This window comes from Saimiri boliviensis, chromosome 15 (genome assembly GCF_048565385.1).
Source record: "Saimiri boliviensis isolate mSaiBol1 chromosome 15, mSaiBol1.pri, whole genome shotgun sequence".
In the NCBI taxonomy this organism is placed as follows: Eukaryota; Metazoa; Chordata; class Mammalia; order Primates; family Cebidae; genus Saimiri; species Saimiri boliviensis.
Genome location: NC_133463.1, coordinates 59817216 through 59842099, shown reverse-complemented (window position 1 = coordinate 59842099; position 24884 = coordinate 59817216). Strand labels below are relative to the sequence as shown.

The 24884-nt window shown below is 34.8% G+C and overlaps 1 long non-coding RNA gene across 1 annotated transcript in view; it reads right to left on the bottom strand.

Moving 5' to 3' along the window:
- LOC141581483 (uncharacterized) overlaps positions 1-24884 on the bottom strand; it is a 205789-nt gene that overhangs the window by 177970 nt on the left and 2935 nt on the right. The window lies entirely within an intron of this gene.

The window sequence follows — 24884 nt, the reverse complement described above, 5'->3', positions numbered from 1 at the left end:
CCCTGAAAGATAAAATAGAAAAAAAGTCATTTCAGGGAGAGAAAATACCTTATAACTAGAAATAAAGTCATTCCTTGTGTTGGGAGTTTAGGAAAAATGGCTAAAAAAAATAGAAAGGTATAGATTAAGATTGAGGTTGCTTTTTGCTTGTTCAGTTGTTTAAGTTACTTATAGATTCAGGATATTAGAAAAAATTTAAATGGGCAAAACACCTAAAAAGACATTTCTCAACAGAAGGCCTACAGGTAGCTAACAAACATACGAAAAGATGCTCCACATTAATAATCATCAGAGACATGCAAATCAAAACCACAATATGATACAGTCTGATACCATCAGAATGGTTATTATTAAAAAGTCAAAAATCAACAAATGCTGGCCAGGCTGCAGAGAAAAGAGAATGTTGATACACTGCTGATGGGAATGTAAATTAGTTCAGCCATTGTGGAAAGCAGTTTGGAGGTTTTACAAAAATCAAAAAGAACAAATGTTCTACCACAAAAAGACATATGCACTCACATGTTCATTGCAGCACTATTCACAATAGGAAAAGCAGGGAGCCAACCAAGTTATCCATCAGTGACGGATTGGACAAAAAAAATGTGGTACATATACATGATAGAATACTATGCAGCCATAAACAAGAATGAAATTATGTCCTATGCAACAACATGGATTAAGCTGGAGACAATTATCCTAAATGAATTAGCTGAGAGACAGAAAATCAAATATTGCATCTTCTCCTGTATAACTGAGAGCTAAATATTGGGTACTCATGGACATAAAGATGGCAACAACATACATGGGTACTACTAGAGAGAAAAGGCAGAAAGGGGGACAAGAATTGAAAAACTAACCATTGGATACTGTTCTCCATATCTGAAAGAGAACATCATTCATACTCCAAAGCTTAGCATTGCGTACTCATATAACAAATCTGAACATGTACTCCCTGAATCTAAAATAAAAGTAAGTAAAAAAGCAAAATAAAAATAAATAGGTTAGAATTGGATTGAAATTTTAAAAAAGGAAAAATTTCAAGATGCCATGCTAAAAATGTCAAACTTAGTAGGCCATTCCCTACAAAGATGGCATGATTTGGTTGTGTCCCCACCCAAATCCCATCTTGTAGTTTTCATAATCCCCATGTATCATGGGAGGGACCTGATAGGAGGTAATTGAATCATGGAAATGGTTACCCTCATGCTATTCTAGTGACAGTGAGCTCTCACGGGATCTGATTGTTTTATCAGGGGCTTCCCCTGTCACTCAGTTCTCATTCTCTCTCCTGCCACCGTATGAAGAAGAATGTGTTTGCTTTCCCTTCCACCACGACTGTAAGTTTCCTGAGGCCTCCACAGCCATGCTGAACTGTGATTCAATTAATTGGCTGTTCTTAATAAATTACTCAGTTTCAGGCATGTCATTATCAGCACAGTGAGAATGCACTAATACATGAAGCAAAGTAATTTTTAAGGAAGAGAGTGAAAATCTATCACAGTTCTTTGTTTTGTAGAAGAATGTCACAATTAATATGAACAATAAATTGTAAAGGCCAGAGAATGTGACTATTGTGCAAATGTCTTTGTCTATTAAAGAGGTACCAAGAAACAATTATCCACAGATAACAAAAATATAAATGCAAAAACAAAAGTGTCATTTGACATCATCTGAAATCTGGGAAGAGTACTATATATAGCATTATTTTACATTTGTGTTGTTCTTATCTTTTGCAGGAAACAAAATAATTCAGAAAGTTTTGTCGCAAAGGAGTTAATGTTATTTAATTCATTTATTACATGTCCACTATACACTACACAGCCTATGAATTGTTGAATAGTTATATAAAATAATGAGATCTGGAATCAAGATCGACCTATATTATTGAGACTACATGGTAGTAAAATTTTCAATGTTGGTTGATCTGATAAGTTATATCAAGTCTATCTATATTACTTCTCTAGTTTATTGAGTTTTAAAGTTGTTTCGTTTTGCTAATATAACTACATTTTTTCTTGGTTGAACATGCAGAGGAATTACAGAGCAATGACAGAACATTATCTCATGAGAAATTAAAGGAAAATTATGCCAATATGAATGTTGTGTCTAAGAAATAAATATTGGTGATAATTTTTACAAAAAATAATACTCTTTTGACAAGATTATTGGTCAGTATTAAAACAAAGCCACAAAGAGGGACTGTAGTGTGGCTCATCTAGACAGATCCAAGCTGAATGAATTTGCTTTAAGATAAAGATCTGGCTGTGCTTGTCTTCTTGCCATTGTGTAGGCTCAGGTCTTCTCAGCATTCCTTGAACCACAGACTAGCGGAAGTTGGCTTTTCTCATAGTAACAGCAGAAGTGGAAATTATTAACAAATTGTGTCCAGATGGGAATGTTATGAAATTATCAAAATGTAAAATATAAATTCCATTGTAAAAAATGGGAAATACTTGTGATCTATTGAATTAAAAATGATATAAACAATACAATTTTAAGTACATAAAGATTGCATACATGTAACATAATGTGTAAACATTGTTACACATTTAAAATTATAAAAATATTTTATTTAAAACTGTTTTCAAGTATTGATTTGAATTTTAAAATTAAACCATTTTATTTGTTTTTTTCTTTTATTTTTCTAAAATTTGGATATACATTTTCAGAAACATGAATGTGCCAGAAATTATAAATGTTCTAAAGTTTTCAAGTCAAATTTAACAAATTAAGAGAAGAAACACACGTTATATGAGCAGAACGAAAGAATCTCAATGTCAAGTAAATTGCAAATTTAAAATATAAATAACATTATGCCTAGATTCATTTTAATTATCAGAAAACAAATTTAGTAAAAACTGAAAATTATTTCTTATAAATATTAGATGTACCTATCTAATAGTTTAGTCAATCTTATAAGTCATCAATAAAAGTGCTCTATAATGGTAATAAAAATATTTTATTCTTCCCAACTTAAAGACTTATGAAGAAAAATTACACTATTAGAATTACAGGCAGTTTTTGTTTTGCAAAGCAGAGCGTTTACTGAAACTTGGACATACTGGAACTGCGCCCTTGCTTTACATGGCTCAGTACACAAGGAACTGTACAAAATGAAATGATTCCAATAGTCAAGGGTTTCCATTAACCTGGCACTGTACACAATGAAGGCTGCCTGTATGTCACTTACACCATTGAATCTTATGTTTACATGATTTTATTGTGCCAAAAGGAATAATAGTTTGAATCTTTTGAATACTCACTGGAAAAGTTGGCTTAAAAAATGCTGTTCTTGATAAAATTTGCTTTTAAAATAATAAAGTAAACCTAAAAAAATAAATATACATTTTAATAAGGTTTTTGTTTGTTAAAATTTAATACTGCTTTAATACAATTATTAATAATTGAAACATGAAAAACATTTTTTTCATGGAAAGATGCAGTATTCAAAAAAAATGGATCATTCTCTAAGATTATTTAAGTTGAGATAGTAATAGACCAACAACAATTTGGCAGTGAGCAATACTCTGGCTGGTACAGAGAGAATTTTCAAATGTGTAGAACTAGATGAACTAGGCAAAATCCACTACACTAATGTGAGCAGTTTCAAAAATAATAAAAAGAACAAACAACTCATACCTAATTAGTCAAAGAGTCAAGGGACTACTTCAACACTGCATATAAGTGGCCCTCAACATTACAGCAGACACTATTTATATTTACTCTAATAACAAAGCAGTAAAAAATCTGAAGATGCTTTTAAGCAGAATTTACTTACATGAAATTTTTAGAAGTTTCCAGAGATGTCTATAAAACAGTTTTCTATTATTAATGAAAACGTTTATCTCATGGAGAAGATTTTTAAATCATCCCATTTGTTTGTACTGAAGAAAAAAATTTATTCAATAGTTATTAATAAACTGGTTCTTCTCTAGCAGCGATATTGTGCCCATGATGTGTGATGCATGAAGCCATAAGCAGGCTTTGCCCAGGTAGCTTTTTACAAGGGATGCAGCTTATCTGTCAGCTTGATTGCCTGAATTATTGACTGGAGATCCATCATGATCAAGTACTTTGCACTTCTTAAAAATAACTTATAACTTATTGTATTCATTCATTTAAGTAATTTGTGAAGATGACAAGTACATTTGTTGAGAAAAATCCAAGCAAAACATTTTATAATTAACCATGTGCAGTTCACTTAAATAAACAAATGGGACCTAATCAAACTCCACAGCTTCTGCACGGCAAAAGAAACAGTCAGTAGAGTGAATCAGCAACCAACAGAATGGGAAAAAATTTTTGCAGTCTACCCATCTGACAAGGGGCTGATATCCAGAATTTACAAAGAACTAAAACACATCTACAAGAAAAAAAACAAACAAGCCCATTCAAAAATGGGCGAAGGATATGAACAGATACTTTACAAAAGAAGACAGACAAGAGGCCAACAAACATATGAAAAAATGCTCATCATCACTGGTCATTAGAGAAATGCAAATCAAAACCACATTGAGATACCATCTCACACCAGTTAGAATGGCGATCATTAAAAAATCTGGAAACAACAGATGCTGGAGAGGATGTGGAGAAATAGGAACACTTTTACACTGTTGGTGGGAATGTAAATTAATTCAACCATTGTGGAAGACAGTATGGCGATTCCTCAATGACCTAAAAATAGAAATCCCATTTGACCCAGCAATCCCATTACTGGGTATATATCCAAAGGATTATAAATCATTCTACTATAAGGACACGTGCACACGAATGTTCATTGCAGCACTGTTTACAATAGCAATGACCTGCAACCAACCCAAATGCCCAAAGACGATAGACTGGATAGGGAAAATGTGGTACATATACACCATGGAATATTACGCAGCCATCAAAAACCATGAGTTCGCGTCCTTTGTAGGGACATGGATGAACCTGGAAACCATCATTCTCAGCAAACTGACACAAGAGCAGAAAATCAAACACCGCATATTGTCACTCACAGGCAGGTGTTGAACAATGAGAACACATGGACACAGGGAGGGGAGCACTACACACTGGGGTCCATTGGGGGGAAATGGGGGAGGGACGGTGGGATGGGGAGGTGGGAAGAGATAGCATGGGGAGAAATGACAGATACAGGCGAGGGGACGGAAGGCAGAAAACCACACTGCCATGTGTGTACCTATGCAACAATCGTGCATGTTCTTCACATGTACCCCAAAACCTAAAATGCAATAAAAAATGCAATAAAATAAAATAAAATATAATCATAACTTTGATTTGAGTGTTCAGAGCTATAAGCTTTCCCCTCAATTCTGCTTTAGTGGTGTCCCAGAGAGTCTGGTAGCTTGACTTTTGTTTACATTTGTTTCAAAGAATTTCTTGATTTCTGCCTTAATTTCATTGTTTTAAAAATATTCATTCCAAAGCAGATTGTTTTTTTTTAATAGTTTATTCTTTTTATTGATAAGTAGTATCCCATTGTGTGGATGTACCACATATTGTCTAACCATTCACAACTGGAGGATATTTGGGTTGTATCTCATTTGGGGCAATTGGATATAAAAAGTATACACTGCTATTAACAGTCATATACAGATATAAGCATGTAAAATTTCATTTTTCAAGGTGAATACCTAGAAGTGGGTATGGTAAGTGCATGTTTAACTTGAAAAGAAAGTACTAAAATGTTTCCAAAGTGGTTGTACCATTTTATTTTGTTTTTATATTTTGAGACAATGTCTTACTCTGTCACTCAGGCTGGAGTACAGTGTCACAAACCTAATTTAGAGGGTCTTTAAAGCTGTCCACCACCTTATCATACATTTGAAGAATCAACCTATGTGAAAACTTAAACAAAAAGGAAGGAACTGAACCTCCAGAAACTGGTTCCAAGCCAATCCCATAGCCCCTATGACTTTCTGGATAAGATATTAGTAAAATATGGCTCACTGCAGCCTTGACCTCGTGGGCTCACTGATGATCCTCCCACTTCAGTTTCCCGAGTAACTGGGACTACAGGCGCATGCCACCACACCTAGCTGATTTTTGTATTTTTGTAGAGATGGCTGGTTGCTATGTTCCCTACTCTGGTTTCAAACTCCTAAGCTCAAGCAATCTGCCAGCCTTAACCTCCCAAAGTGCTAGAATTATAGTCATGAACCACAGTACCCAGACCAGAAGCAGATTGTTTAATTTTCATATAATTCCATGGTTTTGAGAGATCTGATTGGTATTAATTTCTATTTTTACTGCACAGTGGTCCAAGAGTATGGTTCATATGACTTTCTTTTTTTTTTAATTTGTTGAGAATTGCTTTATGGCCAAATAGATGATTAGTTTTATAGTATGAGTCATGTGCAACTAAGACAGATGTACATTCTGTTGATGTTGAGTAGACTCTGTTAGGTCCATTTGATCAAGTACTGAGTTAAGGTCCAAATGCCTTTGTTAGTTTTCTGTCTTAATAATCTGCCTAATACTGTTGGTATGCTGTCAAAATCTCCTACTAATATTGTGTGGTTGTCCAACTCTTTATAGGTCTCTATAAACTTTAGACTGAAAAATCATACCAAAAAATCAAATAAACCAAACAGAATCAGAAATGACAAAATGAGCATTATTACTGACCCCACATAAATATATAAAATCCCCAGAGACTACTACAGACAGCTCCATGCACACAAATTAGAAAACCTAGAAGAAATGGATAAATTCCTGGACCCATACAACCTTCCAAGACTGAAAGAGGAAGAAATTGAAACCCTGAGGACAGATAATGAGTTCAAAATTGAATCAGTAATAAAAAAGCTTACCAACCAGAAAAAGCCCTGAACCAGATGGAGTTATAGCCAAATTCTACCACACATATAAAGATGAGCTGGCACCAATGCTACTGAAACTATTCCAAGAAATCAAGGAGGGACTACTCCCTAACTCATTCTATGAGGCCAATCATTCTGAAACCAAAACCTGGCAGAGACACAATGAAAAAAGAAAATTTCAGGCCAATATCTCTAATGTATACAGAGCCAAAAGTTATCAACGAAATACTAGCAAACTGAATCCGGCAAAGGTCTAATATCCAGCATCTATAAAGAACTTACAAGAGAAAAACAAGTGGGCAAAAGACACAAATAGACACTTTTCAAAAGAACACAAACATACAGCCAACATTCATATAAAAAAAAAAAAAGCTCAACAACATTGATCATTTAAGAAATGCAAATCAAAACCACAAAGAGTTACAATCTCCTATCAGTAAGAATTGCTATTAATAAAAAGTCAAAAAATAACAGACGCCGGCAAGGTGGTAGAGAAAAAGGAATGCTTATACACTGTTGGTGGGATTGTAAATTAGTTCAACTATTGTGAAAGACAGTGTAGGTATTCCTTAAAAATATAAAGACAGAAATACCTTTCATACCATTCAACCTAGCAATCACATTACTGGGTACATATCGAAAGGGATAGAACATTTTTATATTATGAGGACATGCACATGTATGTTCATTGCAATACTATTCACAATAGCAAAGACGTGAAATCAACTTTGATGTCCATCAATAGTGAAATGACTAAAGACATCATCCATGTATACACCATGGACTACCATATAGCCATTAAAAAGAATGAAATCATTAATTAATAATTCATCAAGATACCTTATTTAAGGGGAATATGTGGGTAATCTTAGCAGCCATGGACCTGAGGTAAGAACCAGATGTAAGGTATAGTTTCAGTGTAGTCACCCTCAAGTTTCATGGGCCAAGAGCAAGGAAGGTAGAACTTTCCGAGCGTATAGGTGATTTCTCAAAGCTTGGTAGTTAAGAAAGTGGGTTGGAGGCAATAAGCATATTAAGGAGAAATGATTGGACTTAGATGTACTCCGTAAGATGAATGACTGAATATACTTAGCATGTCCTTTGCAGAAACATGAATGTGGTTGGAGGCTATTATCCTAAGCAAATTAACACAGAAACAGAAAATCAAATACTTCATAAGTAGGAGCTAAACACTGAATATACATGGACACAACAAAGGGAACAATAGGTATCTGCTCAGGGTGGGGGATGGGAAGAGGGTAAGGAATGACAAACTATTGGGTACTATGCTTGTTATCTGGGTGATGAAATAACAAAACTCCAGTGACACACAATTTACCCATGTACCAAACCTACACATGTACCCCCAAACTTAAAATAAACGTTGGAGAAAAAACATATAAATAAAATATAATTATTGGTTGTAACAAATAATTATTTACAGAACCATTCTTTCTCATAATGTGTAAGTGCTAAAATGAAAAAATTGTTCTTTCTCTTCAAAGTCAATGTTTCTCCTAAACAAACATGACAGATCCCATTGGTGAGTTTAAGAAAAGGAACAGGAAGCCACCATTCTACTTTATGACTGACTACTTATGATTCCACATAAAAGTGAGATCCTTTGGTAACTGTCTTTCTGTATGTGACTTATTTCACATAGCATAATGCCCTCTAGGTTCATCCATGTTGTTAGAAATGGCAGAATTTCCCTCTTTAATGTTGCATATTATTACATTTTATAATATGCATACATCATATTTTCTGTATCCCTTTACATCTCAATTGATATATAGGTATTTCCCATATTTTGGCTATTGTGAATAATGCAGACATCTCTTTAGAATTCTGATTTTAATCCCTTTGGATAAATACTCAAAAGTCGGATTGCTGGATCATATGGAAGTTCTATTATTTGAAGAATCTCTATACTGTTTTCCACAAAGACTATTCCAATTTCTATTCCCAATCAAAAAGTAGAGTTTCCATTATACAAGAAAATTAAGTTCTGGAGATCCACAAACACACACTATAGTGTCTATAGCTAACAATACTGCAATGTATGCTTAAAATTTGCTGGAAGAGTAGATCTTATGTCAAAAATCTAACAAAGATAATAAAAATAATAAAGAGGATGGGAGGAAACTTCAGGAGGTGATAGACATGTCTATTGTCTTGATGGTAGTGATGGTTTCACAGCTTTATGCTTATCCCCTACCTCACTGAGTTGTTTACATTTGGTATGTATAACTTTTTACATGTCAAGCATAACTCAATAAAGTGGTTTCTAAAAAATAAATAAAGCAAAGGAATATGACTTGCTTCTTTCTCTTATTTTAGATATGCTGAGCTGCAGCAGGTACCTATCTCTCTTCAACTACATGGCAATGTTTTAGGGTAGACCCTGGCACTCCAAAGCAACTTCTTCAGTATTGAGACAGGGGCTAAGTTTTGTAATGGGTTAAACTTTAAGAAAACCATCGTAACCACCATGTTACTCACATTTTCCACTTAAAATTACCATCTGTCTGACACCAGTGTATATCTTTTTATTGGACTAAACTCAAGGAAGTTATAAAGGGGTATGATCTATTAAGCCTCTAAGATGGGAAATATTAGAAGAGTGTGGTTCTGGAGTAAACTTCCTATTCTTGTTTTGAGCTAGTCTGATACCAAATTTTTGTTTTTCTTGTTATCAGTCTGATCCTGCTTCATTAAGTGTTCTTCCATGCTCCACTCTGTTTCTATTCCAGTTATGTCACTATCTGCATAATATGCAGACCTAACATTTGAGTGCCTATCATGTAAAAGATACTGTAAGTTTACAAGTACCATTGAATTTAAATCAAATTTAAATGCAAATCAACCATATAAAGTAGGTACTTTCATTTTTCCAATGAAAACGATTTACTAAGCTTAAATAACTTCAATAGCTATTACAAGATCATATATCTAGAAAACAATAGAACTAAAGGTGAAACCCAGTTTTAGATAATTCTAAATCACATGGTTTTAAAATGTTTTATGGTGAACAATCCTGACAAAAATCTAGTTAATTCTACAGATATAATAATTATTTACTCAATTATTAAAATAGTTGAACAACTACCTAATAACTATTTATAATGTGCCAGTCACTGCTGTATGAGCTGGCCACAGAATACTGAAAAAGACTGAGAAATTTTTTGCTTAATAAACATGATGGAAGGAAAATGAGTAAATTACTAGATTGACTGATTGAAGAATAGCTAGCTAGACAGAAAGACAAAGGCATAGAGAGATAAAGAGACAGATCGATATAAATAGTAAAAGTGCTACAAAGGATTTTTAAAAACAGCTAATGGAATCAACAGTAATGGAATTGAGAAAGGAGGTGCAGCAAGACCAGTTTAGACTGGTTGATACTGGCAAGCCCCTCTGCATCAGTGATTTTTTAGCTCAGTCCTGAATGAGAAGTCAGCAAAGAGAAAATCTTCTGTTATGAGAAACAGAAGTGTGAAAGGGAAAGAACATAAATTCTGAAGGTAGACACTTTGCATTTGAAAACTGGCTGTAGATCCGGGCATGGATGACCATAGGCAAGCTATTCCATGTTATTACTTGTCAGTTTTCCTTTATAAAATGGAGAAAATAGTCACACTTTATAACTTTGTTATGATATTAAATGACTTAATTTATACAAAATGTTTAGGTTAGGGCTTAACGTAGTAAACAATATATTAGTGTTCAATACTACCACCATCATCACCATCATCATCTTCATCATCCTCATTCAAAGAACAAATGGCTTTCATGGCTTTAAAGCTGCTTTCTGACATCACTTTTATTATTACCCCAAATATGCAGAAGACTGAGGCCAGAATCAGCTGATTTTCTATTACAGCTTTCCAAGTACATTGAATACTAAGAAATGCACTAGCTAAAGTCTGTTACTCTCAGTTTTTGTGTCTAAGATTAAAGGTGATAATCACTTGCTTTAAGAAATATAAATAATTTGGAGTTACATAAACATAAGGAATTATTCATATATTAATATTTTACCACCTATATTTTTTTTTACCATAACATCCGAGCACTGGATAGAGATCACACTATTTTTTATAAAGCAGTATCTGTATTCAAATGTATTAAAATATTGGTACAAAGAAAATATTTTCTCTTTTTGTGGGTCTCAAATCTAAAGTTATTGGAGTATTGCACAGTATATTTTTATGATTTCTACCAATTTAATTATAAGAATATATATTCACTCATACATACATTCAGTTAAATAAAAATAATTCAAGACAAGATACTTTAGTGAACCAATTATACTTGGATACGATTATTTTCCGTCTTAGAGGATCTGGAATAATTCATTTTTATAAAATGTTGATAAACAAGAGTGAAAACGAAGTAAACTGAGGAAGGTTATTTGTTGTCATCAGACTTGTATGTACTTGTACGTAATTAGATTAGTTGATTTAGGAAAAATAATATGTATAAATCTTTCCTAAACACAGAGATGAGAACTGCTCTAGCAAACCTCTTTGAGAATTGAAACCTTTGTGTAGCTTCTAGCTTACAGCCATTATCTATCACTTTCATCATATGAAAATAAAAAGTATACGCCTCATGCTGAGTCTGAAATTATGGAAGGAAAAGGGCAAGTAAATTTCAATGTATAAATTAAGTACCAAGATATTCCATGGCAATGTAGCTTTCTTCACCAAGTCAATTTCAATGCCTAAATATTGTTTTTAAGAATTCAGAACAAGCCATCAGTAACATAAAGTGACCTGTGGCTGAATCACTTTATTTAAGGTGACTGGGAAATATATTAATGAGTGGAAGAAAAATTTTAAAGTATTTAAATGTGGCTTGGATTATCATTCCCTGATTTTCTATACCTATATCTGCTTTCTATTTCTGTCGTGTAATATCTGGTTATATCCATTACGCATATGATAAAAAAATTTGATGGTGATAAAATGTTAAGGAATTTAAAATATTTTGAATGTACACATTAGAGATATACTCCTCAACATGCATGTTACCTGGCATCAAACTAAACTACAGGGTTACATTAATCAAAACAACATGGTACTGGCACAAAAACAGGCACATAGACCAATAAAACAGAATAGAGAGCCCAGAAATAAGACCACACAACAATGACCATCTTATCTTTGACAAAGCTGACAAAAACAAGCAATGGGGAAAAGACTCCCTATTTAATAACTGGCTAGCCATATGCAGAAGATTCAAGCTGGACCCTTTCCTTACACCATATACAAAAATCAACTCAAGATGGATTAAATACTTAAATCTAAAACCCAATACTATAAAAACCCTGTAAGACAACATAGGCAATACCATTACAATATTACAGTTACTTATACAAATAGAACTATTTACATAACTTATTTGTGTACTCTCTTCATTCTAAACACATTTTTAAAAGGTATTTTTGTTTTTAGCTCTTTTTACTATTTTTAGGTCAGGCACAGGTGGTCCTGCATTATTATATATAAAATTTGTGTAAATCTAATATTGAGGTAACCCTGTTGATATTATCTTGACTATTTTATTTTTGTCCATTTATTTTGGTGAAGTAACACAATGCAGACTCTATAAGTAAAAGTCATATGGTCATATAATCTATGGGAAAGGATAGAATACATTTTTATCTCATTAAATTATAATTCAAGATTACATTAAATTTCTCTTAAATCAAAATCAAGTCCTCCTTTCAAAATATTTTCTCTTTCTTCCTTCTCTACTTCTCCAAGAATATACTTTGGTTATCCTTGTTCTAAATGTCAAAGTTTTTTTTTATTCTTTTTTCCCATTTCACCTCAATATATTCATTTAGATACTAGTTTGTGTCAGTTTTTCATCCCCACATTATTTAAATTTAATAACGTATAGCAAGTCATCATTTACTTTGCATTACATCCAATCTCATCTACTTTTATTTACTTCACATTGAACTCCTTATCAAGAATGGCACTAATAATTTTACTCTCTGCCTCATAAGTATTTAATTACCTACTGATACAGTTCAATCTCTTTGTGCTACTATCCAAGGTCAGAAATCTAAATTTTCTTTGTGGAGAGAATTATATCAGCTGAATGAGTCTGTACTTTCAATAACAACATTCAGACTATTAATCAAATTATTTTTTCAATCAAAGGGCTATCAGGGTACATGCATGACTGTCTGCTGCTGTTATGGACTACATTAGGATTTCTGTGTCCCAAATTGTCTGTAATATATTTTGTGATCCTGTATTATTCCATTATGATAACATTACTATTCCTATTACTTGTTTGCTTAGCCCTGTCCTATATTTGGTTAGGTACTGCTATGGGCTGAATGTGCCCCTCCACATGCTTAAGTTCATATGTTGAAATCCTAAACCCCAATATGATGGTATTAGGTGCTGGGCCTTTGGGAGGTGATTAGATCACAAAGGTGGAACTTTCAAGAATGAGATTAGTGTTCTTATAAAAGACACCAGAGAGCTTGTTTTATCTCTCTACTCTCAGCCATGTTTATTTGCATAGAACATTTATATTTAACTACCTTTAGTGTTTTTCAATGAAAAAAAGTAACACAGACATTTATGGATAAACAATAAACAGGTCAAAATGTTAAGACTGACAGACCCTTTCACTCTTTTTACATTTACTCTAAACTGAAGGACAACCATCTCTCTACTCTGCTATTGAAATTGTATCATAAAATTTGAAACCTAGAGAATAAACAATTTACAAGGAAGCTGATATTTCACTTAGAATTTCAGATTGCATGTATCTTCAAGCTTTCTTGTGAATAACTGTGTACAAGTAAAATACACGTAACTGTTTCCATGAAAACATACTACTGAACAGCCATTACAAATGTGACATATTTTTAGACATTTTTGAGGATATGGTGAAAGAATTAACTCCAACATAAAAATATATAAATACTGAAGGGAACTTCAAATAATTTATCATAAAAAATTGTAAACAAATTATAAAAAGTACTTATATTATTTTAAAGAAAGCAAGGTCAATGAAAGTTAGGTAAGTCAGTAAAGACAACATCTAGGATGTAATCTGGCCATTTATCTCTTAGGAAGAAGATAAAATGTATAATCATCTATAAGTGAAAAATAAATAAAACCACACTATGAAAACTATGATGTTCAAATTTGTATTTTGGAGAAAAAGGAAATAGAAATGCTTGGTCAACTCAGTACATAGAATAGCTTATACAGACAAAACAACTATGTGCTTTCTTACGTTACTAACTGGAAACAAAAATCTTCACTTTCTGCAATTCACCCAGAGTACTGGGCATGCAAGAAAACTTTGTGGTCAAAGCATCCTAGGATAGATTCCTGGCACTCTACCTATCTTAGTCAGTTCAGGTTCCTATAATGAAAATACTATATACTAGGTGGCTTAAAAGACAAATCTATTTCTCATAGTTCTGGAGGCTGGAAGTCTAGTATCAAGTAAACAGCAGATCTGGTTTCTGGTGAGCACCAACTTCTTCTATAAGTTTGGAAATTTATACTGATTCTTAGTGATTACATCATTTTCTATATAAAGCTTCAAAACTGATCTGCATAATACTTATAGTTTTCCCAAAGACCTCCAGTTTATGTAATTTGTTAGCTACTTTTTCTCTAGTTTATCCAAACCTCTCCTCTCCTGCTTATTTCTTACCTCTCTCTGAGAATTCATGCCATATATGTTGACATTTTGATTACTGGAATCTTTTTTTCTTAGACTATCAGAGATAATTGACAGTGGTTTGGATTATGTACATCCATCTAATATAATGAGAGTATAATTAATTTAAACAACTAGATGCTTTAAAAACTGCATTTCTCATCAATTATTGCTTTATAATTGAATATTTTACCATCCTGGACTTAGGAACCAGTAAAGATTTAATGACAAAGATACCAAAAGCAACTGCACTAAAAGCAAAAATTTCAAATGAACTCTAATGACACTAAAGAGTTTCTGCACAGCAAAATAAACTATCGAGAGAGTAAACAGACAACCTACAGAATGGGAGACAATTTTTTGCAAATTATGCATCTGTTAAAGGTCTTATCTAGCATCTAAAAGGAATTTAAACTAATTTACAAGAGAAAAACAAACATTCCCATTAAAAAGTAGACAAAGAACATGAACATACACTTCTCAAAAGGAGACATTTATGTGGCCAACAAGCATATTTTTAAAAGCTCAGTATCACCAATCATTGGAGAAATACAAATCAAAATCACAATTATATACCATCTCACACCCGTCAAAACGGCTATCACTAAAAAGTCAAAAAAAGACAACGTTGCAAAGAACAGTAAACAAGGCTGGGCACGGTGGTTCACGCCTGTAATCCAAGCATTTTGGAGGCCAAAGTGGGCGGATCACCTGAGGTCGGGAGTTCAAGACCAGCCTGACCAACATGGTGAAACCCTGACTTTAAAAAAAAGAACAGCGAACATTCATACGCTGTTGATGAGAATGTAAATTAGTTCAACCATTGTGGAAAGCAGTATGTAACAATTTCTCAAACTGCTAAAAGCAGAACTACCATTCAACCCAGCAATTCCATTACTGGGTACATACCCAGAGGAATATAAATTATTTTACTGTAAAGATACAGGCATGTCAATGTTCATGTGGCACCATCTGCAATAGCAAAGACATGGAATCAACCTAAATGCCCATCAATGACAGATTAGATAAAGAAAATATGGCACATATACACCATGGAATACTATGCAGTCATAAAAAATGAAATTATGTATTCTGAAGGAACATACAGGGAGCTGGAAGCTATTACCCTTTTTAAATACTGCATGTTCTCATGTATAAGTGGGAGCTAAACAATAAGAACTTAAGAACACAAAGAAGGAAACAACAGACACTGGAGTCTACTTGAGGGTGGAGGGTGGAAGGAGAGAGCAAAGCAGTAACAATAACTATCCGGCACTGGGCTTAATACCTGGGTGATAAAACAATCTGTACAACAAGCCCCCATGACACGAGTTTACCTACACATTATAACAACCTTCATATGTACCCCAAACCTAAAAGTTAAAAAAAAAAAAAGTTAAGTAAAAAAAATATATTTTTATGCTTTGGTTTTAAAAAGCAAGTTGTTAATATGAACATTTATGCCTTAAAGACAAAACTCATATCAACAAGCTGGAATTATATCTTAAAAACAGCAACATGAAATTCAAAGAATGCCAAATATAACATTTTGCATTTACACAACAGAAATCAATTGGGTATGTATATAGTCTGAGGAATATGAATAAAAAACATTGCATGTGGAAGAAATTTAGGATTTATCTAAATGTGATTTGTACATATTATACTCTAAACCAACCATGGGATATATCAAGACTCATCAAGGGGTAGGTCAGTCTATCATAGAAATGAGAGTGATACAGAAATTAAGGATTTTGGATAGGCCCTTGGAGAAGCAATTTCTACAGTCATCCCAGGAGGTTCATAAGCCAACCTTGGACAAGGAGAAATATAATTAAATAAATAAATAACATAAATAAAATTAGGTTACAGAGAATAAAGAATATGGTTATTGAATATGAAGTCTGTAAAAAATTAGTAACTGGAGTTACTGTAGATGTAAAAGTTAATTCAACTTAAAATCTCAAAAGCAGAACTTACCATAAGGTGTCATACATGTGTTGAGGTGACAAGGGTGGAAATAATTCACATTTAGGGCTTCACAAAAACACTGAATCTTTTTCATGTTTGTATCACAGGGTCTGATACAAGGCAAAATATTATTGAATAAATTACCATTAAATAAAGGATTTTTTTTTTTTGAGACAGAATTTTGCTCTTGTTGCCCAGGCTGGAATGCTGAAGTGCAATGGCACGATCTCAGCTCACCATAACCTCTGCCTCCCGGATTCAAGCAGTTCTCCTGCCTCAGCCTCCTGAGTAGCTGGGATTTCAGGCATCCACCACCACCACCTGGCTAATGTTGTATTTTTAGTAGAGACAGGATTTCTCCATGTTGTTCAGGCTGGTCTCAAACTCCGAACCTCAGGTGATCCACCCACCTCAGTCTCCCAAAGTGCTAAGATTACAGGTGTGAGTCATTGCGCCAGGCCAGGACAAAATCTTATATAGGGCAAGGTCAAACAGATATGAGATTAGAAGTGAAGGTTGGCTCTGTTTGTTTTTTGATTTATTATAAATTTTAATAGCCAGCTTCAAAAGGTGGGGTTTTCTAAAAAATCCAAAACTGGGACTTGAATCCTTCATATTACGAAATCTCCAAACTGAATGTCACACCTCCTCATGGAAAAAAACTTTATTTCTAAACAACTGTGGTACAGATTTCTTAAGACCATATTTTTTATTCAAAAATTGTAATTTCTATTATAACCCCTAGTCAGACCTAACATTACATTTCCTGGCTTCGGAAGCTTTCCCTGAGGAATTATAGATAGGAAAAGAAGGCTGCCCATGGAGGAAAGAATATAAAAGCCAGATGTGAAGAGTCTTGAAGATAGTTCTAAGTGGTTTGGACATTATTACAAAGAAAAATGTCAAAGCAGGTTTGTGCCTCTTAAAGTAAATTTTGTCTTCATAGTGGAGGATAATTTAATGTAAAAATATTAGAGATAAGCAAAACCATTAAGAGATTTTAAAGGGTTAATAATATTGAAACACAAAAAGTAGAGTAAAAAATTAAATGACATTATTAGGAGTCAAATAAGTTCAATTCAGAAAATGTGGAATATTCTAAAATAAAATTGATCTTTTTTTTCCAAATGATATATTTATGGGAAAATACAGGAAGATGAAACGATACTTCAGAGACATAATAAACAAAATCAATAATATTTGGTTGGACATTGGAATCTTCCCCAGAAAAAAAAAAATACATTTTGGTGACTATTGGGGAAATCCGACTTATGAGTTATCAGATTAGATGATCTAGTAACATTAACAGATAACTTTCAGAAATTATGTGTAATTTTTATATAATGACATAGAGTTGTTAATGTATTTAGGGATAAATTGCCACCATTATTGTCATGTACTATAAAATGTTACAGCTAAAAATAAGTATATAAACACGTAAAATTTGCAGGTGATATGTAAAATGTGCAACAAACATCAAAATACTGAAAAGTTTTGGATAGAGTTTAATGGGTATATTGTACTTATTTTACTGTTCACTATGCTTTGGAGTATACTTAGTTGTTTTAAAATAGTTTTAAAAAGCTATTACATTAAATTTTAGAAAACCTCAAAATGCAAGGGACCAGCTAGGTAAGAAAACCAGTATTTTGGAAAATGAGAAAAGCACTTTAGAAGGCCAAAGCAGGAGAATTTCTTGACTCTAGTTTGGGGTAACATAGTAAGACCCTATCTCTACTAAAAGTTAAAAAAAAAATTAGCCAAGCATGGCAGTGCTTGGGGTAACATAGTGAGACCCTATTTCTACCAAAAGTTTAAGACATGCTTGGGGTAACATAGTAAGACCTATCTCTACCAAAGGTAGTGCTTGGGGTAACATAGTGAGACCCTATCTCTACCAAAAGTTTACGACTAGCTTGAGGTGACATAGTGAGATCCTATCTCTACCAAAAGTTATAAAAAAAAAAAAAAAAAAAAATTAGCCAAGCATGGCAGTGCATGCCTATAGTCCCATCTACTCAGGTTGCTGAGGTGGGAAGATTTCTTGGGCCCAGGAGGCTGCAGTGAGCCAAGATCCTGCCACTGCACTCCAGACTGAGAGACACAGCAAGAAGTCTTCCAAAAAAAGAAAGTGTGGGGTGTGGAGGATGGAGGTGGGTGAGAATAGAGAAGAGAAACTGGAATTAAGAACAATATTAAAGCAGAAAATTTTATAAAGTAGGCGGTATTTCAAAAACAGATATTCAAAACAATGCAATTTTTTATTTCCTTCTTCAGGATCAAACCATTTAAAATTTTCACTGTAAAATTCATCCATTATTAATCATCTAAAATTGCGAATTTAATAATCACATCAAAGTAGTTGTTAGAAAACATTAAAGCTAACTTTTGAGAAGGGCAGTAGCTTTTGTAATATTTTTACCCATCTCCTCTTTACATGGGTGTTTATTCAATTAAACTTGATCTGTATCTGTTCTCTTTCTATTTGAGTCCCAGCTTCTCATTCTTGTGTAATTGAAGCGTTTCCTCTTTCAAGTACCTGTTCCCAGGTCCTGAATAGCTTATATCCTAATACTCTAATTCTCAAAGGCTTATCTGCTACATTGATATCAGAGGGTCCTTATGAAAGAACCATTAAGGACTATCAGAGATGACTGTTAGACTCAAATTATGTAATGAGGTGCCTCTGTGACTTTAGAATTTGTCATAGTCTATCACGTCTGGGTTATTCAAGTCCAATCTAAGACAGTACTAACTATAAGATGCACCACTAAAATGCATTTGCCACTAGGATCCTGTGTCTTTACCTTTTTTTACTCAAAAAATTGTATTGATGCAGTGATGTATTCACTGGCTTAATAATAGGTTGTTATTGTCTTCTTTTGTTCACAGAAAAATCTGGTGACCCATGAAAACTGGAATCACATTTAATTTCTAAAACAAGACTTTCACCAGAATAACAATGCTCCACATAAAATGGCAATACTGATCCTCTTACCTGTATCTTTTGTTCTGTTTCAAATAAAGTTTAGATTGCCTTTATTCTGAAATTATTTCTAAATCTATTATTTAGAAATGCTATTCAGTATATTCTCTCAAACAATAAATGACTAAAGTTGAAGACATGATAAATGACACAGAACATGATCATGAAACATGTTAAAAATGCAAAGCAATCAAATAAGGCTAAAATCAAATCGCCTTCAAACATCTTAAGGTGCTAGACTCCACAAATTGTAGAATTGAGATTCTGTGATACCCGCCACTGAAGAGGACGTGTCCAGCTCAAAGCCAAGAAGAATATAATTAAGATCAATTTTTAGGTCCAGCCAATATCTCAGTGATTACATGCAAAAGGATATGGCTATATTAATTATATCTCTTGATTAAAGAAATCATAAAAATTGAACAAGATAGCCCACCTTTTTAGTCACTACAAGGCCATATGTACTCTGTATGTATCACTGACTGATACGTTCTGGAAAATGTGCCCTTAGGCAATTTTGTCATTGCGTGAACTTCATGGTTTACTTACACAAACCTAGATGACATAGCTTACTACAGACCTAGAATAGATGGTATAGCCTACTGCTCCTAGGCCACAAGCCTGGGCAACATGTTACTATACTGCATACTGTAGGCAACTGTAACACAATGGTAAGTACTCGTGTATCTAAACATATCTCAACATAGAAAAGGCATAGTAAAACCACAGCATTACACAGTATCATAATATTATGAGATAATCAAAATATATGTGGTCTGTCATTGACGAAACATTGTTAAGCAGCTTATGACAGTATTCTGAAAGGATAGGATAGTATTCATAACACATGTAGAAGTATTCTATTATGCAAAATATTTTGACAGTATATTTAAAATACTTGATTCAAAATATAACTATTGTAAACATATTCAAATACCTTTATTCTCTGTAGCAAATAAAAATATTAACCATATTTAAATGTATTACTGTATTGTATGGCTTACAACTAAATGGAATTAATATCACATTTGAGATAATTCATCTACAAAAAACACATGTGACTCAAAGAATCCATTGCAAAATTTTTACTAAGTAATCTCTAATGGTACTAGAAAAACAGAAATAATAACTATATTTTATAATGACACTTGTTTGCTAGAAAATCAATTTTTGGTGACTCAAGTGAACTGAAAAAAAAAAAGGCAGATCATAACAGCGCATTGAGCGTGGCCTACTTACAATCCAGCTAACTGCTTGAAAGAAAGAGCTCGGTAGGATGACAACGTGAATTTCCCGTGTGTGCCTTTAGCAGGCGGTATCCCAAGCAACTACACAATATCACCCAAGGAATCATCAGGGACTGCCTATTGATGTTGTGCTCTTCATTGTTTATGAATCCAGAAGGTGAATTTTAGCACAAAGTGTTCCGGAAAACACCAGTCATCCTTCTGTTTTTTCTCTTTGTTTTTGAACTTGAGGATCATAAGTTTGTTAAAATAGCTTCTACTGACCTCATAGGCTGTATAGGCTCAACCAATCTCCTGATCGTCTTTATTCTATCAGATGCTTTATTATAGTAAGCTGCCATTTGTAACTAAGTTCATTCTTTCAAAAGTTTTTGTGACTTTTTTTTTTCCTGGGGGAATAAAGAAGTGGGAATAATAACCTCCTTTTTGCTGTTTTAATTCATCCAGGGAACCTTTAATAGGAAACTCTTTTTTTTCATGTATTTGATTTTTGCAATCAACTATATTACTACTTGCTGGGTGACAGAGTAATACCATGTCTCAAAATAATGATAATAATGCTAATTGTCTTCTCTTTCTATCCGAGTTCCAGTAACAGTCTCCTTCCTCTGTCTCTTTAAGTCAAAGGTGGTAATAGTTCAACACCCCTTTTCCCTTCTTCTATATCCTTCCAACATCTTCACAAATTATCCTTTATTAGCTCTTTTTTGTAATGACTCAATGTTCATCCCCTTCTACTTTAATGCTGGGGCATTCATAATATTTTACTAATATTTTATCATAGTGCTTAAAACACTATAACAGGTTTTAAATAGTTCCATAAATATTTATTTCTCCAATAAAATGTGAGTTATTTGAAAAAAATCTTATTTATACATATTGATTTCTTTTAGCATATGTAAGTGTTTTCCATATATTGAGTACCCAATAAATATTTTTTCAATTGAGATTGACTTCCAGATGTTTGGCCTTTCATAGAAAGATAAAGAACAAAAGTTCAAACACTTACTTTAGAAGCTGCCATTTATCAGCTTACTGACTTTGCATATGTAATTTAATTTCTTTCTTAAATCACCTTTAGACATTGATGAAATTATGTCAGCTATTGGTGGATGCAGAAAATCTTTAATGAAAGATCATGGCCATGATTAGAGAATCAATGCTCTAAAGGGCACTGAATTAAATCTTACGTCTTATTCTGTGGAAGATTAATTTAAATGATTTTACCTTTGCCAAAAAAAATTATTTTGTCTGTTGATACCCTATGCACTTGACGAAAATGTGTGCAGTTTTTAGAGAAACAATCAGGACTATTCTGTGATGGAGAAAATAATGCTATTGATAGCAACAGCCAACTTCAATTTATAACATTCTTCTAAGAGTTCAATATATGGCATGTATAGAAAACCTAAATAAACTAATTACTTAGTACTGTGGAACTTTAATCTCACATCCTTTGCTTATTATCCTACAACAAGGTATTTCATTTTTTCTTACAGGTACACTTACACACAAATCAAAATGGTTATCTAATGTTTAAGCAGAACACTGTTAATCCTTAATAAGTTTGTAATATATTAGAAAAACAACAGATATATAACATATATGGGCAATATAAAAAAGAAATGAACCTTCTATCCCATACCCAAAAATAGTCACTAAGTAGGCATGATTACTGACCAAGTAAATGGCACAGGTAATGATCATTATGAGACTTGATAATTAAATAATTATAACAGGTGTATTATGCAAGGAAATAATCTTGTACCAAAGATAAAAGATAAGAAGTGAAATATACTAATAACAACATTGTACCCTGAGCTGTTTCACCCTGGTGAAATAAATTAAACCTTGTATAGGACTGGCTCAACATTAGATGACACAGAGAACGGTTCTTGTCATATCTTTAGCAGTTAACAGGTGTAACCTGGGAATTCCGGGGTTTGTGGGCTTGCACTTTAGCCACTGAAGCTTCTGCATCTTTCTTGTACCTCCCTTTCTCTATTGTAAAAGACCAACGTGGCCATTCTCATGAGGCCCTCTAATGTACTATCTATTCCCAGGGCCCATTTCTGCAACTGCCTCCTGATATCAGGGGCCAAGTAATAAATTTATCCTTTACAATTAGCTATCCCCCAAATCATGAGATAGAGAGGTGTGCTTTACGAAGGCCTCTCTTAGCCTTTCCAGGAGGGCAGTGGGATTTTCATCAAATCGCTGCTTGGTCATGGACAACTTAGTATAACTGAGAGGCTTGGTCTTGGTCCTAGGCAAGTCCTCCATCATGTACACCTGAACGTGATTCCTTTTCCAGTCCTCCATCTCATCAGTGGGATCCCATTTAGAGTCATTCACTGGTACTGCTTCTCTTCCAGTTGGATAATGTTCACCCTCTTACCTGACACTAGTATATGTGAGGCAAAGCTCATCCCCAAATCTCTCTGCTGCTTGCAGAGCAACCGGCTTCTCAATTTCCATCACGGTCTGATTCAAAAGTAGCATAATGTCTCTCAGGGAGAGTTCAAATATTTGAGTGAAATTTTGGAAAGCCTCCATCTGTCAGGGTCATCTGAAAATTAGCCAAGATCTCCCTTAACTTGCTTTAAGTCCTGTAGGGAGAAGGGACCTGAACCTTACTGGGCCCAAATTCACTGGCATTTGGAGGGGCAAGAGTGAGACTGGGGCTTGTTTAGGGTGAGGATTTCTAGGAGGGGGCAAGTGAGAGGCTGAAGCTGGGTGGGGAGCTGGGGATGGAACCGGAGGAGCAGGGCTTGAGGGAGCTGACTTCTCTGCTGGGAGTGCCTCTGGGATTCCTATCTTTAATTCTCTGGGCTTGCCCCTTGTAACCTTCCCTGAGACAGCAAACAGGAGGGTTAGATCGATCCTGCGTTGTCCGCAGAGGCCTAGCCGCCTTGCTAGAGAGCCTGCAGGTGTGCGGCCACAGACCATCTGTCCTCATGGCCACTGAACGGTTCCCACTGCGGCATGGTATCAGAGGGAGTGCTTTGTTCCTGGAACCAAGCCAATCCTTGCTGTAAATCATAATTGGGCCAAACCTTCGTGCAGAGGGCTATGAGATGTTTTTCCTCCAGATTCTGAGGGTCAAAACAGTCCCAGTGGTTCAGGACACACTCCAGAGGAGTATCAGCTGGGGGTGGTTAAGAAAGTAGGCTGCCCATTCTGAACCACAGGGAATAGAGGCACCCCTCATTCCCTCCCTTCTTTCCGTCAATACCCAGGGTGTGATGGAGAGAGAAAGCAAGTGTCCCCCCTTTCAACATTGCTCCTCTCATCCCTTGAGTTCCAGAGACCTTGCCAGGTGCCAGTCATTGCTACAAATGCGGTACCTACCCTCGAAAAAGGAAAAACCTGGAGAATAGGAATTAACCACCCTCACCTGTGCCTCCCTTTCTCCCTGCTGATGGCAATCTTTGAGTTCCCTGTCCCTGTTAATGCCATGGAGCATGGCCTCCTGTGTGGTGGGGGGTTCAGTCATCAGGAATTGGTCCTGTCCATTTACTTTGTGCCTGTTGTCTGGCTTTGGATGCCTCAGACCTTGTTTTTCTTTTCAGGGCCTCAGTCTGAAGCTTGGAATTGAGTTTGGGACTGAAAGGGTATTTTAGAGGCTGTATGTATTGGTCTAAGTGTCTCAAATAAGCCGAATTTGCAGTTATCAGCAAGCAGGTGTTGTTCCTTCGTTAATTTTCCCATCAGAAACAGTGCTGGGAGTGGGGGGAGCCCCCTCACTATGAAAAGAGAAAGAGACAGTTTAAGGGGCAAAAAGGTGAGATCCTGGGCAAAGAACCCCTTACTCAGTGCAAGTGGATCCCTCTAATCTTTATATGTTTCCCGTGGTTCAGACTTTTGAATTCCTTGGCCAGGGGAGAAACATTCCATTGGCAGGGAAGAAGCGCCCATCCATTAGCCCTGTGGGGTAGCAGCGAAGGCAGGGTTGTCTCCCGCCCCCCGCCCCACACTTGGAAGCAGAGGCTGCACCCACAGCATTGCTCTTCCCAACGCCCCCGCCCCGCCGCCCTCATGGCTGTTGGGCTGGGCCTCTGCCTGCTGTAGACACCCCGAGGCACCCCAGCTGGGAGGGGAAAGGATAAGGAGAGGTGCCCTGAGCCCCGTATGCCTGCTGCTGTAGAG